Here is a 10,379-nt window from a genome sequence, read left to right as displayed (position 1 = left end):
ATGATTGTAGGGTCTGGTGTCGTTTTAACGCCCAGGAGTTCTAATCCAGTGGGCAAACTCTAAGTATGTTATATATTATTTTTCCAGTATGAAAACTTATTTGTCTCTCTTTTACGGTTTAATGTACACTAGTTGGCTCTTATTGTCTGGACATCTTTACAAGGTGTTTTGGTTGTTGCATTTTATAAAGAAGTCTGTAAATTTGGTCTATTTAAGTATCCTTGTGCATGGTTTTAGTATTATATGTAATCTTGATTGAGGCGAAGAAAATGACATGTTGACCAGTAACACATGGATTATAAGACAGACATAAGCGATAAGCGAGTTTTTCATATTAACAAGTAAATATGGTGCCTTTTATATTTGGCCTTTATAAAGGTGGATGAAAAATCAAGAATGTGTTGTCATGAAGATGGGACAACTTATTCTTAAAGAGCAGATGAAATTTGTCTTGTCTTTGTACATATATATGGGTAGGGATAGGGATACGGATGATAAGTTCAGAATGTTTTCATATTAACAGGTAAATATGGTAAGATTTATTTTTCTTTATATACTAAATATATAGTACACACATAAGAAAGAGGAGTTGAGAACAATAAAATCCCATTGATCTAAATTTTGTGGAAAAATAAAAAATAAATAAATTTTATTGATTGAAAAATAGAAAATATCATTATTTACAAGTAAATATAATATAATATAATAAAATATGGTTATATTTGAAGAACTGACATTTGATGTTAAGATATAATAAAGTTATATTGAAGTAGCGAGTGTTTGACATTATGATATAATAAGGTTATTTGAAGTAACGAGTGTTTGATATTATGATATAATGAAGTTATATTTGAAATAGTGAGTGTTTGATATTATGATAAGACAAGGGTATATTAAAGTAGTGAGCATTTCATATTTATAAGAAGGTTATATTTGGTTGGATGGGAATTTTAGATACTCGTATTAACTTTTATCCATTGAAGATGGAAGATAGGAGGGTTATATTTGATATTTTCACCTAATTAAAAAAATAGGGTTTTTAATGTCAAATCTTTACCCTAAGTAAGAAAGTAGGTACCTTGTTAATCATAAGATTTCATACAAGTGTATGATGTTTTCATACAAGTAAGAAAGTAGGTAACTTGTCAATCAACATTAGTAGAATTTCATATACGACTTTTATCAATGAATTTCATATTCGACTTTTATCAATGGAAGACAGGAAGGTTATATTTGATTTTGGACATGGTTAAGAAAGTAAGATATTTAATGTTAAACCTTACCAAAATTTGATATTGTGACATGGTTAAGAAAGTAAGATATTTAACATCAAACCTTATCAAATACCACTAGGAGTAAAATTTCATATTTGATATTGTCATATGGTTAAGAAAGTAGATATTTAATGTCAAACCGAGTAAAATTTTATGTTAGTATATGAATTTTTCACATAGTTAAGAAAGTAGGGAAAGTAGGTATTTAATGTCAAACTTTGTCATATTAATAATTGACAATATTGTATTAGGAAAGCAAATGTTTAATAAAAATATTTGTCATTTAGTAGAATTATTAATAAATAAATATTATATGTTAAGGTTATATTAAACATTTGTATACAAATAAAAGAAATGGTTATTGCTATTCATTGAGGAGCTAATTTGTGAGAACTTGGAAGAGACTTTGAATGTTCTTGACCGTTGTTGGAGCATTGAAGCAGTTGGGTCAGTGTATTTTTATTTTTATATTCAAGAATACTTGGATGTTCCTTTATCCTACTCTTTTCAATTCCTTTTCAAGATTCAAGAAGCATGATTGATGTGGGTTATTTATTTATTTATTTTCTTTCCATGCTTTTAAATATGATGATGATGTTCCCCAATCGGGGCGTGAGTAGGTCTAATGGTCTTGGTGGAAACCAAGCCAAGGACAGTGTATTAATGATGGCAAAGGAAAGGTGGTCCAATGACGACCCTCGTTTATCTCCTTGCATGTGAAAGGTGGCAATGTGTGATGTTAAGGGATTTGGAAGGTATAGATGTCGATCATCAAATTTGGATTTGAAATTTGGCTTTAGAATTGTTGTGCGGTCATTGGCTCTAGGCAAAAGGCTCCTCCATGTTCTAGACGTGGTTGTAGATGAGTGACTCCTGTGCTTTCTTGCCTCTAAGTTGGTAAACGCTTGGTGTGCGGTTAAATTTTCAATGTTTTGGTAAAGTTCTTGTGTTTTTCAACCTCTCTGTGGGCAAGGTTTCAGCGTGGTCGGGTGCGAGGAAGGGTGGTTTTGGCATTTTGCTTTGATGGGTGATCTGTAAGCCATTCTTATGGCTTCACCCTCCTCCCAGAAAGGGTTTAATGGTCGAGGAGCCTAGGCCCCGAACCTCAACATTGGTTGAGGACGAGGTGGTGACCAACCCTAGCTTCAGTCAGCTTGGGGTAGAGGTTGTAGAGGCATCGCTAGTAAGTCTTGGGAAGTTGCTCTAATTTATTTCAGTACTACACCTACACCTGTTCGTCAATTGACCTCCAGTTGGGAAACAAAGCTTAAGCAACAAGTTGAAAACTATGATATAGACCTGGAGGAATAGAAGCATAGCCTCAGATCTTGGTCACTCTCGTGGAAGATACACTCAATTCCAACAAACTGTTTATCTCTACCGACTTATGAAGAACATAGTGGCAAAAGCAATATGATCTAGCTCTGTTGGGCCACCCAAACAAGAATTTGTGTTGCAGGAAATTCATAGAGAATTTCAATTGATCTAGCATCAAATTGAACTAAAAAATGTTTGCCTCAACCGAATTGAGAAACACATCCCTTGTCTCCTTCAGACAAAGTTGCTGGGTCCTAGTGCCAAAGATCTAACGCCTATTGACTCCTTTGATGAGTAATAGGTTGATTAACATGGTCTATTTTTTTTGAAATTTTTGTGAAGTTCATATTATGGGTTTACAGTGTTTATGCTTATGTTATAATTCCATAGATATTAGGAGAAACAAGGATATTCAAACTTACATGGCACTACTAGACAATTTGAGAACCTTTAAATTTTGGATGGTTTACAATGTGGTTAGATGGCCAACAAACTCGGTTTCCCATTGGGCGGGTTGAGGCCACATCTAACATTGTCAGATGAGTTGTCTGCTTTTTGAAAAGAAATAGAAAGGATCTGCTAAGCTTACAAAAAAAATATGATGTTAATAATTTGAATTATCAGCGATGAGGAAGTAGAAAGTGGCACATGTTGTGGAGAGAAAGTGGCAGATGTTGTGTAAAGGAAGAAATGGAAGAAACCTAAAGAGAGTTCAACACCTTTGTGGAATTAAGCAACAAAGCTCAAGGAAGGGAAAGTGGTGAAACCATTGAAGTTATGCATTTCAATCTAAATCAATTTACATATACATGTGTGTAATACTTCTTTGTGGGATTATGCCATGCGCTGGAAAAAATGCACAAGTGAAGATGGTTGGTGGGGTAGTGAGGGACGTTGGAGCTTGAAGCAAATCCAAGAATGTAAAGGACCTTATTGTCAAAGTGAATGTTAAATGGTTGATCCTCATCCTACTATGTTGGTGCAAGTAACTTTGTTATCAACATCAAATATAAGGTTTGCTTGTCTAACATTTCATTGATGGCACTGGAATGTAAATTAAAATACTATAGAAGATTGTTTACGAAAGCCCTTTCTCATAATAATTATGTTAGTGTGAGCTCCATAACACACTTGCATGGTTATGACTATGTTTAAATGGTATAATTGATTTATCATAAATAAATGCATTTGATTTACATAATTATCTTTATTTCAACAATTCATTAGTCATTTTAGCTCAACAATTGCCTAAAATATTTGGATGTAGGTTTTGTTTTCTTTCCAAGAAAAAAAATTCTAGGGTTTAGGGTTAATTTCCTTAATCTTAGGTTTGATCACTTTATTCAATGTCCACTTAGCTAGAGCCATTTTGTAAGGAAATATATGCATACACAAAGAACTAGTATTTTGGTCACAGTGTACTTATTTTGAATTCAAGGTTTCAAATTTGGAGAAGATGTTAAGACATTTCTACACACCAATTTCAATGATATTTGATGTTGTGCATGTGCCCATTTTTTTTGAATTAAATGATCTAAATTTATAAATTTATTTTTTATTCTAAAGGAAAAATTGTAATTTTATTCAACTTGAAAACAAGGAAGAAAATTACATTTTGCAGATGGCAATAAGCATTTAGTCATGATCAATAAATAAAGGAACATTCAATAAAAAAGTACATTTTTGTCTTGGCTTTTTATGATAAAAATCACTTATTTTCTTCTTCTTGTTTTTTTTTAAACTATTTGCCAAACTCCTTTGGTTGGGAGTAGTGGTTACAATTTGCTAGTTGATTGTCATCCACCTTTAGGGGGACTTATCTATTTGAATCTAAGCTCTTAGATACATGGAATCTTTTTATGCTCCATGATTCCTTTTCGGCGGGTGTTTCCTCTTTCTATTGCTTTGTAATGATAATCTCTGTTGATTCAATACCCTTTTGGCTTTGAATCATTGTTCCAGATTGATCCCTTGCTCCTCCATTCACTGGGTCACGAGGTTGTGTTTGTACATGTCAGGCCAGGGTAACTCCAGACTTGGCAGAAAAACTGATTGATATATTTCATTAGGTAACTATTATTTATATACATGAATGTGACTGATCAGTTCATCTTCTTGATGACTGTTCACATTCCGGGTACACCCAACCGCTGAGGATTAGGTGTCAACAATTCCCCCTCTTAATCTGAAGGGATGTTGGTGAGTCCAAGCATCGTTCTGAATCTTTCAAGCTTTTCTCTTCCAAGTGCTTTGGTGAAGATGTTTGCAATTTGCTCATTTGTGGAACAATGACGGAGATGGATTGTTTTGGCCTCAACATGATGTCGGATCAGATGATATTTAGTATTGATGTGCTTAGTATGATCATGGAACTTTGGGTTCTTGGCCAACTTTATTGCAGAGGTGTTATCAATTGTGAGTGGAGTTGATTGTACTTGTTTTACCTGCAAATCTTCAAGAATTTTCCTGAGCCACACAATTTCTTTCGTTGCTTCAGCTGCTGCCACGTATTCTGCTTCTGTTGTGGAATCTGCTGGAACTGATTGTTTGCATGATCTCCAGGAGACAGCTCCTGGTCCAAGACTCATAGCATATCCTGAAGTAGATACCCCAATTTCTTTGTCTCCATCGAAGTCTGAATCAGAGTATCCAATCAAGCTGAAGTCGTCCACCTGTGTACACTTGATTCCAAGGTCTTGAGTTCCCTTCAAGTACCTTAGAACTCTTTTTGTAGCAGACCAGTGTCCCTCACAAGGCTTTTGCATAAACCTGGAGAGGATTCCAACAACAAATGAAATGTCTGGTCTGGTAGTAGTGAGGTAGATGAGACTTCCTACAAGCTGTCTATACTTTGTTGCATCCTCAAATTCCTTTCCTTCAATAGATGTGAGCTTTAAGTTTTGTTCCATTGGAGTAGAAAGAGGATTGCACTCTGTCATGCCAAATTTGTTTAACAAATCTCCAATGTATTTCTTTTGAGAAAGAAATATGGATTTTGGATGTTGGGTTACTTCAATGCCAAGATAATAATGAACATAGCCCAAATCAGTCATTTCAAAACTTTTTCCTAATTCTTTCTTTATGGATGCAATATAGCTTTCATTGTTCCATGTCATTAAAATATCATCTACATATACCACAAGATATACAACTGTTTTGCCAACTTTCTTGACAAATAAAGTTGCATCATCAAGATCAAAATGATTGAAGTTGAGTTTCAGAAGATGCTTTGTTAGTTTTTCATACCAGGCTCGTGGTGCTTGTTTGAGGCCATACAAGGACTTCACAAGTTTGCATACTTTATGTTCATGTCCTTTCACAACAAATCCTTCAGGCTGGGACATAAAAACATTCTCTTTTAGATCTCCATTCAAGAATGCAGTTTTTACATCCATTTGATGGAATTTCCAACCGTTCTGAGCAGTTAGTGCAAAGAATGTCCGGATGGTGGCCCATTTTGCTGTGGGGGCAAAAGTTTCCTCATAATCGACCCCTTCCTTCTGTGCAAAACCTTTTGCCACAAGCTTAGCTTTGTGCTTGTCAAGTGAGCCATCAGCTTTGTACTTGTTCTTGTAGACCCACTTGCAGCCAATTGGTTTGGATCCAAATGGAGGGTCAACCAGCTTCCAAGTGCCATTCTTTATGAGGGCATCATACTCCTTTTTCATCGCTTCTTTCCATTCATCATGAGAAGCAGCTTCTTTGAAGGAAGTTGGTTCAAAATCTGTAGACAAGTTCAATTCACAATCATAAGTAACATCCATATCAACAGGTGAATTAGAGTCATCTACATCACCTCCATTTTGTCGGTTTGAATTTCTGGTTCCTGTTTTTCCAATTTCATCAGGATGAACACTTTCAAGTGTCTTTGTCAGCCACTTTGGGGGACCTTTATGAGATGGTCCAGGCTGCTCTGTTGATTGAGTTGGGACTGAATCAAGATTGAGTCTCCCAATTCTATCAATTACATCACTTAAAGCATCATCCTTTGTTGGAGTTTCATGCAGGGGAGATTGTTCTTCAGAAGAAGATTCCACATGTTGTTCTAGTATAGGAATCCCCCCTTCAAGATGTGGAATCTAATTATCAAATTCTTGAAATGATTTCGTTTTTGCGAATCTATCCAAGCGATCAAGTTGCCGCTCAACAACATTGTCAGATTTGGATGATTCAAGAAAAATGACATCTCTAGATACACCAAACTTTTTATTTACTTCATCATAGAGGCGGTATGCTTTAGATGTGTTTGAATACCCCAGGAAGATACACTTACGACTTCTAGCACCAAGTTTGTTCCTATGTACCTTTGGTATCAAAGCATAACAGGTGGAACCAAAGATCCTGAGATGTTTTACCGAAGGAACATGTCCATACCACAATTCATAAGGAGTCTTGTTTCTTATAGCATTAGATGGACATCTATTCTTTATATATGCAACACATAGAACAGCATCAACCCAAAACATTATCTTTACATTTTTGAAGAAAAGCATGGATCGTACCATATTCAAAATTGTTCTATTCATTCTTTCTGCTACACCATTATGTTGGGGATTATAAGGTACAATTGTTTGATGTTTAATCCCATGTTGGCGAAGATAGTGTTCAAATTCATTTGATGTATATTCTTTTCCATTATCAGTGCGAATAGACCCAATATGAGATTGTGCATCATTTTCAATCCATTTATGAAAATTCTTGAATGTTTGAAAAGCATCAGATTTGTTCTTCAATAAATAAACCCAACACATTCTGGTGTAATCATCAATAAATGTCATGATATATTTATTTCCATTTGCAGAAGGAACAGGCATTGGACCACATAAATCTGAATGAATGAGTTCAAGCTTCCTATGTGCTCTTGAATGTGAATCATGAAAACACTGTTTGCTATGCTTTCCTAGAATGCAAGCATCACATTGCTTATGTTTCCTAGGAATTGTAGGCAAACCAGCAACACCATTTTTCTTCAATAAGCGGAGACTGTCATAGTTTAAATGTCCAATTCTCGCATGCCATAATAAACTTGATGGAAGTGTACCTTATTCATGATGAGAAATATATGAGAAATGTTGTGCATGAGCAGAGGTTCCTTGCAGTTTGAGAAGCCTTTCTTCTTCTATTCCCCTCATGACAAGTGAGTGGTCAGATGCTTTTCTTACCTCAAGCTTGCCATCAAACATATGAATGGAGTGACCTTGCTGGCGGATGTGGACCAAGGACAACAAGTTTCTCTTGAGCTGTGGGAGATATAGAACATGATCCAGAAGAAAGTCTGGAAGACCAGGTAGTTTAAGCCTGATTGTGCCAAGCCCTGATGGCTTGATTTTTGACTGATCTACAAAGTATACTGCTCCATCAACATTGTCAGTGAAATCTTCAAAAAAATCTTTCCTATGAGTCATATGACAGGTTGCTCCTGAATCAAGCAACCAATCATTTTTCGAAGAAGCAAGTGAAACATTAAACAAATCTTCATTTACTCCAATGTTACATTGTGCCTCAATATAGTGAGCGGATTCAGGTGCTTTACCTTTGTCTGTATCATCAGTTTTACCTTTCTGCTGGTTTCTTTTCTGCTCAATTTTGTCCCATGGTAGCTTGCATGTAGAAGCATCATGTGATCCATTTCGTTTGCAGCGAATGCAATGCAGATCTGCTTTTTCTCCTTGAGAATGTCTGCCCCCCCGCCTCTGAAGTATCTTCCTCTTCCTCTTCGTCCACCTCTTCCTCTTGTAGAATCTTGAGCAGGATGCTTTTCTTTATGAGCAAGGCAAACAGTGTCTTCAGAAGATTCAGGGACTGTCTTCTTTCCAAAGGCTTTCTCTCTTTCAGCAAACTTTTTCACAAGAGAGTCAAAGGTTATATCTTTAAGATTTCCATTTGCTTGTAAAGACTCAAGATAATTGGAGTAAGTAGGATAGAGTTCCTTGAGAAAAGCAATAAGAGGGATATCCAGCTCAACCTTAGTGGATTTGATATCATGCATTATGGATTTTACTTCAGATGCAAGAGCAAGAGGATCATTATTTTTTAGTTCAAGAGTGAAGAGTTTAATCATGAGCTGAACAACTTCAAGTGCAGAATGTGAGTCATAAAGTTCTTTCAGCTTTTGTAAAGCTTCAAAGGCAGTTGAATATGATGAAATATGGCGACTTACTTCTTCATTTACAGAGGCTGCAATTAATGCATAGGCTTTGCTGTTCTTGTTTTCCCAAATGACGAGCTCTTTGTCTGATGTAGGCTGTACTGGGTCATTGTCTCCTTCTCCGACACACACTCCCTTCCACAACTCATTGTAGATGAGGGTGTGTTTTACCATCCGGGACCATTCAGGATAGTTCTCCTTGCCAGTGAGAACTATCCCTACCATAGAGATGATTGAATGCATTCTGTAAAAAATGTCTCTGCTGATAAAAAAACTTCTGTTGATAAAAAAAAACTTCTGCTGATATACAGTGAAGTAGTATTCAAGAAGGCAACAGATTTCAAATACTTTTATGTACTGTTTCTTCAAATCCCTCCGAGGATAATGTATCCACTATATTCCATATCTACAAACTCAGTTCATAACTCATTCAAATGAAAACCATAATATATATATACTGGTTAATATAACCACAACGCACATATATATATATATATATATATATATATATATATATATATATATATATACTGATCAATATAGCACACAGCTTTAGCGCACATATAAATCACTGCTTTAATATAGCCACAACAACACTCATTAATTCAACACTCTATCTCAAATAAAAAACACCGCACGATAGCCATGTTTCAATGCATCAGAAAAACAACGCATCAATCAAGCACCATTATCTTAGCAAAGAGGAGCACCGCGCATCAGCAAAAACAACGCATCAATCTTTTCACATTCCCACGCAGTGGAGTCCCAGCTTCGGTCATTCAAGGGTAAAAGAAGTTTTCAGGCTTCATTCGTGTGTCAGGAGTTTATGTACAATATTCAGTCCAAAATGGAGCATTTTATGCACAAGAGCTGCCATCTAATATGCCAGAGGTATAAAACTGACAATGCTTCATCTAATAATGCCAGGCCTCTAAAACTATTATGGAGTTCTTCAGAAATGTCATTCCAACAAATATTCAATATAATGCCTGACTAAAAAAATTGAACATGCCACAATTGAGAATTACCATAAAAGTTGTCCCCGTCGAAACATAAGCAAAACCTCAGAAAAGATGGTATCAGCCAATTCTCAGAAATCCATCTCAGGCTGTGATAGTCACACTACACATACAAGTGCCAGAGGGTCTAATAGATGTAACCTGCCACTCTGAACCTGGCAGAGAATTTGGATCATAAACTAGCGTCTCATACAGGGGCTCCGCTTTAGTGGAAAACAACAATAACTTTCCATTGAGAATACCAAATTATAACGCTTGGATAACATGTCAGAAAAAAAGAGAAACGTTGGATAACATGCCTTCCTTTTGGCAAATCCGTCTCCGGAACGTCTGGTGTGATTTCGTTATTGGAAAAGCTACGGTCCAGGCACCTTAAGAACGCCCCAAATGTCGCAAAGCTGCCGTCCAAGGGAACCGCCAATTCTCAAAAAGGAAACGAAGAGTCCCATTGTTTCTTCCTTTGTCGAGATGGAACTTGCACCGGAGATAATGAGCACAATTAAGGAACTGAACGCATCTGTTCCCACTGAGGTGCAGTGCTCAGGACAGAGGGAGTTACGACTACTTTTAGAACCTGAGACCTGTGCTCTGATACCATGTCAGGCTAGGGTAACTCCAGAC

The sequence above is a fragment of the Pinus tabuliformis genome, chromosome 3_2 (genome assembly GCF_031772625.1).
Source record: "Pinus tabuliformis cultivar Carrire ecotype Pingquan chromosome 3_2, CPIR1, whole genome shotgun sequence".
NCBI classification, from domain to species: domain Eukaryota; kingdom Viridiplantae; phylum Streptophyta; class Pinopsida; order Pinales; family Pinaceae; genus Pinus; species Pinus tabuliformis.
Note: the sequence above shows the minus strand (reverse complement) of the source record.